The sequence below is a fragment of the Somniosus microcephalus genome, unplaced genomic scaffold (assembly GCF_052327205.1).
Source record: "Somniosus microcephalus isolate GS21.2 unplaced genomic scaffold, FLI_Smic_1.0 unresolved_chr2, whole genome shotgun sequence".
NCBI lineage: Eukaryota > Metazoa > Chordata > Chondrichthyes > Squaliformes > Somniosidae > Somniosus > Somniosus microcephalus.
The window spans coordinates 63,762,318-63,769,484 of record NW_028225180.1 but is presented as its reverse complement, the minus strand read 5'-3'; the positions used below and the strand labels follow the sequence as shown (position 1 = coordinate 63,769,484).

At 43.5% G+C, this 7,167-nt stretch overlaps 1 pseudogene across 1 annotated transcript in view; it reads right to left on the bottom strand.

The window, feature by feature from the left end:
- LOC147092727 (NACHT, LRR and PYD domains-containing protein 3-like) overlaps nt 1-7,167 on the bottom strand; it is a 1,209,123-nt pseudogene that overhangs the window by 523,256 nt on the left and 678,700 nt on the right. The gene's annotated exons all lie outside the window — the stretch shown is intronic.

The following is a 7,167-nucleotide window of genomic DNA, read 5'->3' as shown; positions in this document are numbered from 1 at the left end:
AGAGACAGAATGAGACAGTGAACCAAAGATAGAGGGAAGAGAGAGACAGCGAGATACAGCGAGAGAGAGAGAGAGAGAGAGAGAGATAGTTTGAAGGAGACTATCATCAGTAGAGGGGTAAATGTAAGAAGTCACACAACACCAGCTTATAGTGCAACAGTTTTATTTGAAATCACAAGCTTTCAGAGCGCTGCTCCTTCATCAGGTGATGTGGAGAGATGCATAAAGACACAGCTTACATAGTCAGAGAATAATGCTAGATGATTACAGGTAATCTTTCTAACTGCCATTTGTCGCACCTCGGCAGAGAGATAATCAGAGCGATCAAAGGTGTGAATGGTGTCCAAACAGGTTAGTCAGGAAAACATTACATCAAAGAACAATGAGGTGGGGTCACAAGGGATCCAATGTTGCAGATGCTGGGGTCTGTATGAAAAACAAAAAACAGACCAAAAAACATTTTTTTTTTGCTGGAAGTCACAGCAGGTCCGGCTGCATCTGTGTAGAGAGAACAAGCCAACGACGACTCGAGTCTGGGTGACCCTACGACAGGTGGGGTTACATGTAGCATGACATGAACCCAAGATCGTGGTTGAGGCCGTCCTCATGAATGCGGAACTTGGCTCTCAGTTTCTGCTCGACAATTTTGCGTTGTCGTGTGTCTCGAAGGCCGACTTGGAGAATGCTTACCCGAAGATCAGAGGCTGAATGTCCTTGACTGCTGAAGTGTTCCCCGACTGGGAGGGAACACTCCTGCCTGGCGATTGTTGCGCGGTGTCCGTTCATCCGTTGTCGCAGTGTCTGCATGGTCTCGCCGATGTACCATGCTCCGGGGCATCCTTTCCTGCAATGTATGAGGTAGACAACGTTGGCCGAGTCACATGAGTATGTACCATGTACCTGGTGGGCGGTGTCCTCACGTGCGATTATGGTATCTGTGTTGATGATCTGGCATGTCTTGCAGAGGTTGCCGTGGCAGGGTTCTGTGGTGTCGTGGTCGCTGTTCTCCTCAAAGCTGGGTAATTTGCTGCGAACGATGGTCTGTTTGAGGATAGGCAGCTGTTTGAAGATGAGTAGTGGAGGCGTGGGGGTGGCCTTAGCGACATGTTCGTTGTCATCGATGACATGTTGAAGGCTGTGAAGAACATGGCGCAGTTTCTCCGCTCCGGGGAAGTACTGGACGACGAAGGAGGAGCCATCGTCATACAGAACAGAACGGACTATTGCAAAGAAGCATACCGACAACTGGACAACCAGGAACACTACAGACAGTTACCCGGAGATCCGACGAAAGAACACACCCGCCAACTCAACAGACTGATCAAGACCTTCGATCCAGACCTTCAAAGCATCCTACGCGCTCTCATCCCACGTACTCCCCACGTGGGAGACTTCTACTGCCTCCCAAAGATACACAAAGCCAACACACCAAATGCTGGAAACACTCAGCAGGTCAGGCCGTGTCAAGGAGAGGGAAACAGAGTCAATGTTTGGGATCGAACCCTTCGTCAGAAATGGGAAAGGTTAGTGAAGAGAGATTTTAAGTACTGGCTGTTTCATTAGAAACGAGGGCGAGAATCACAACATAAGAACATAAGAAATAGTAGCAGGAGTAGGCCAATCGGCCCCTCGAGCCTGCACCGCCATTCAATAAGATCATGGCTGATCTGATCCTAACCGCCAATCCACTATCACAGAACCATCTCCTGAATCTAACAGAATTAGACACATGAAATAGGAGCAGGATCAGGCTACACGGCCCCTGGGCCCGCTCCGCTACCCATAGGGCCATGACCGATCCGAACCTAGACTCATGTCCAAATTCCTGCCCGCTCCCCGTAACCCTTAATTCCCTTTACTTCTAGGAAACTGTCTATTTCTGTTTTAAATTTATGTAATGATGTAGCTTCTACAGCTTTTTGGGGCAGCATATTCCATGGACCTACCACCCTCTGAGTGAAGTAGTTCCTCCTCATCTCAGTTTTGAAAAAGCAGCCCCTTATTCTAAGACTATGCCCCCTAGTTCTAGTTTCACCCATCATCGGGAACATCTTCCCCGCATCCACCCGATCCAACCCCTTCACAATCTTATATGTTTCAATAAGATCGCCTCTCATTCTTCTGAACTCCAATGAGTAGAGTCCCAATCTACTCAACCTCTCCTCATATGTCCATCCCCTCAACCCGGGATTAACAGAGTGAACCTTCTTTGTACTGACTCGAGAGCAAGTATGTCCTTTCTTAAGTATGGACAACAACCACATGGGATGGAATTTGACAAGGTAATGTTATGCTTAACTTTGCTTTCTATTTTACTTTTTGATTTTGGATGATGTGGTTGATTACATATCGAATTCTCACGATTGTAGCTGGATGCAGAAGCATCGCATATGATTCTGATGGAGTGAAAACCTCTGCATGAAGCCTGACTGGTGCCGTAAGTACTTGTTGGTCGTCTGACTCCAGTTAAATGAGAATGTGCCTGCTAAACAGAATTACTCGAAATTCATTATCACTTCCCCAGAAGCTGGATGGCAGCCGGATTGTCAAAGCCTGGGCTCCACAGTGATTGAAACCAAGTGGAGTTTGGCTTTTACAGAAGCTCAGGATCAAGTGGAACTTTGAAGAGTGACGGGTAAAGAGGGCACTTAATCACAATTAATAAATGAAGCTCATTCACAAAGTACTCAAGCTATTGTTAGCAAAATGTTTTCAATCAGGCTGAATTCCAAGTTCAGTTGGAGGGTGAGAGAGTTGGATCTTAAACCAGCGTACTAAGCTTAAATAAAGGAGACTATGAAGGTATGAGAGCAGAGTTGACTAAAGTTGACTGGGAAAATAGATTAAAGTGGAAGACGGTACAAGAGCAGTGGTGTACATTCAAGGAGATATTTCACAACTTTCAAGAAACATATATTCCAGTGAGGAAAAAGAGACATAAAAGAAAAGACAGCCATCCATGGCTAAGTAAAGTAATAAAGGATAGCATCCAACTGAAAACAAGGGCATATAAAGTAGCCAAATCTAGTGGGAGGATAGAAGATTGGGAAGCATTTAAAAGCCAGCAAAGAATAACTAAAAGATTAATTAAGAAAGGGAAGACAGATTATGAAAGTAAACTAGCAAAAAATATAAAAACAGATAGCAAGAGTTTCTAGCTAGATAAAAAGGAAAAGGGTGGCTGAAGTGATTGTTGGTCCCTTAGAGGACGAGACCGGGAAATTAGTGGTGGGGATCATGGAGATGGCAGAAACGCTGAACAAATATTTTGTATCAGTCTTTACAGTAGAGGACACTAAAAATATACCAACACTGGACAAATAGGGGCTATAGGGGGGAGGAGCTAAATACAATTAAAATCACTAAGGAGGTGGTACTCCGTAAGATAATGGGACTAAAGGCGGATAAGTCCCCTGGACCTGATGGCTTACATCCTAGGGTCTTGAGAGAAGTAGCAGTAGGGTTTGTGGATGCATTGGTGGTAATTTTCCAAAATTCCCTTGATTCAGGAAAGGTGCCAGCAGATTGGAAAACTGCTACTGTAGCGCCCTTATTTAAAAAGGGAGGTAGACAAAAGTCTGGAAACTATAGACCAGTTAGCCTAACATCTGTGGTTGGTAAAATGTTGGAGTCCATTATTAAGGAAGCAGTAACAGGACATTTGGATAAGCATAATTTAATCCGACAGAGTCAGCATGGTTTTACAAAGGGGAAGTCATGTTTGACAAATTTGCTCGAATTTTTTGAGGACGTAACAAACAGGGTGGATAAAGTGGAACCAATGGATGTGGTGTATTTGGACTTCCAAAAGGCATTTGACAAGGTGCCACACAAAAGATTACTGCACAAGATAAAAAATCATGGGATTGGGGGCAATTTACTGGCATGGGTGGAAGATTGGTTATGTAACAGAAAACAGAGAGTTGGGATAAATGGTTCCTTCTCGGGTTGGCAATCAGTAACTAGTGGTGTTCCGCAGGGGTCGGTGCTGGGACCCCAACTCTTTACAATCTATGTTAATGATTTGGAGGAAGGGACCGAGTGCAACGTATCCAAGTTTGCCGACGATACAAAGATAGGAGGGAAAGCAATGACGGAGGAGGATGTAAAAAACCTGCAAAAGGAAATAGACAGGCTGGGTGAGTGGGCAAAAATTTGGCAGATGGAATATAATGTTGGAAAGTGCGAGGTTATGCACTTTGGCAGAAAAAATCAAAGAGCAAGTTATTATCTAAATGGAGAGAAACTTCAAAGTGTTACAGTACAAAGGGATCTGGGGGTCCTGGTGCATGAAACACAGAAGGTTAGTATGCAGGTACAGCAGGTGATCAGGAAGGCCAATGGAATCTTGGCTTTTATTGCAAGGGGGATGGAGTATAAAAGCAGGGAAGTCTTGCTGCAGTTATACAGGGTACTGGTGATGCCACACCTGGAATACTGCATACAGTTTGGGTTTCCATATTTAAGAAAAGATATACTTGCTCTCGAGGCAGTTCCCAGAAGGTTCACTCGGTTGATTCCGAAGATGAAGGGGTTGACTTATGAGGAAAGGTTGAGTAGGTTGGTCCTCCACTCATTGGAATTCAGAAGAATGAGAGGCGATCTTATCGGAACATATAAGATTGTGAGGGGGCTTGATCAGGTGGATGCGGTGAGGATGTTTCCACTGATGGGTGAGACTAGAACTAGGGGGCATAATCTTAGAATAAGGGGCTGCCCTTTCAAAACTGAGATGAGGAGAAATTTCTTCACTCAGAGGGTAGTAAATCTATGGAATTTGCTACCTCAGAGAGTTGTGGAAGCTACGACATTAAATAAATTTGAAACAGTTTCCTAGCTGATAAGGGAATAAGGGGTTATGAGAAGAGGGCAGGGAAGTGGACTTGAGTCTAAGTTCGGATCAGCCATGATCCTATTGAATGGCGGAGCAGGCCGGAGGGGCCGTATGGTCTACTCCTGCTCCTACTTCTTATGTTCTTATGTTCTTATGTTCTTATGAACATTGAAGTGAGGTGGCATAGGTATTTTAAGCACACAGTATATGCAATAGTAATTAAACTTACAATTAAAGGTACTAACTACTATCACAGCTGCTGATTGTTGGTTGGGGATTCAAATGTGTTGTAGTTCTGAACTCAATATCTTCGACCATTGCGAATGCTCATTCCAAACTGTCACATTCCCTCTGCAGCTTCTTATCAATCCTCACAATGTTGCATCATCTAATGATAGAGAAGTGAAAATACAACTCCATATGAGGAAAATTCAATGGACTCAACTTTTTATCATAAATGATAGTCACCTTTACTTAAGAGCACGTTTTCCTTTGGGCTGACCCGTTTAATTACCTCATTTCGTTATATTACCAATAATTTCACTCTTGTTCCTTTAATTGCAATTCGACCAAATGAATACTTTAATTATAACTCTGTTTTTATTTCTGTACCATATGTATCAATTTACTCGCCAAGGCTCCTTCGGCAGCACCACCCAAATCCGCAAATGTTTCCACCTTGATGGACTATGGCAGCAGGCGCAGGGGAGCACCACCACCTCCACGTTCCCCTCCAAGTTACACACCATCCTGACTTGGAAGTATTTCGCCGTTCCTTCATCATCGCTGGGTCAAAATGCTGGAACTTCCTCCCTAACAACACTATAGGAGTACCTTCACCACAGGGACTGCAACCGTTGGAGATGGCGGTTCACCAGCACGTTCGCAAGGTCAATTAGGGATGGGCAATAAATGCTAGCCTTGTCCGTGACACCCACATCCCATGAACGAATAAAAAATGACGATGACAGTCCAGATGTTTTCCAACAATATAATGAAATGATTAAAGTTCTCTGAAATATATGAATCAGTTTACAATGTTATGTCTTTAATTACATTTCTTCTTATTGCATCCTCAATCTGATCATTGCTGCAGGGTGAGCCCTCGCTGAACAGCTCAGTGCTACTTTAATTTTACTGCTTGAAAGGCAAAGGCTAAAGGTTAACATTACTACAATATTAAAATAAACCGATACAGTATAACATTATCAAAGTTCAGGACCGTCTGATTATCCCTTCCCGTACAGTGCCCCTGTCGTAGGATTAGAGTATTTAATGTCAGCATTAAACTATATCTCATCAGCAACGTATATCTATCGCGGTCTATTCGTTTGTGCAGATCTCTACCATTGGTTTTACACATTAAACTCTCCAGAACCACATTAACCTTTTCAAGTAGGGTTGTTTTCAGCATGTTTGATCGTGTCTTGGTCCTGTTCGCCAAAGCATCTTCATCATGAATATCGCAAGCTAGTTGCTTCCTGCCCAACGCGTCACTTCTGCACACACAGCGATAATCCAAGATCATGCAGCACAATACATCCGAAACAAAACTTTCCTGCCCTTTCTGTAAATCTGGGTCGCGGGGGGGGTGGGGGTGGATTCTGTAGGTGTTAGGTTTCAAGATATCATCTACATTATTCTTATTATTCAGTTTAAGCAAGGACACAACCATCTCCAACGGAAAGCTATCAATTAATCATCTTAACTAACATTTATTGACTTTCCCGAGATTGTACATTGATTCCAGAATTAAATATTTTTACGAGTCGTGCCAAGGTGACTTAAAGTTAAGAAGCGACTTGTTAGCATAAATAGAAGGAGACAGCTTCCATTAGTTGAGGATCAAGAACTGACTGCCATAGATAAAAGGATACATGGAAGTGATTTAGAACTGAAAGTAGGACAACCCTCTTTAAATGGAGAGTTGTGAGGCTGTGGAATTCACAGAGGGAGACATTATGTCCATTTCAAGTTTAAATTGGCTATAACAATGAATAAAAATAGATTGATGGGATGTTGAGACAAGGCGTGTAAAGGGAATGGAGCTATTTTCTCGGGTGCAGTGTAAACGCGGACACGGACCGGTTGGGTAAAATTATCTGTTCTCATGTTATCAATTCTACAACATTTTGAAGAACAGTATGGGATTTAAGTAAACATCTGTGAACAAAGATGTCTAATGTCACATTGACGAGTCAAGTTCCTACTGTTTCCATCATTAGACACTGATCAGGGGACAGGGCCCCGTTTTATTGGTCCAGGAGACAATGGGGGGCGGAGTCTGATGGGGAGACCAGCGCCTGCAACATTCACACCGAGATTACAGAATT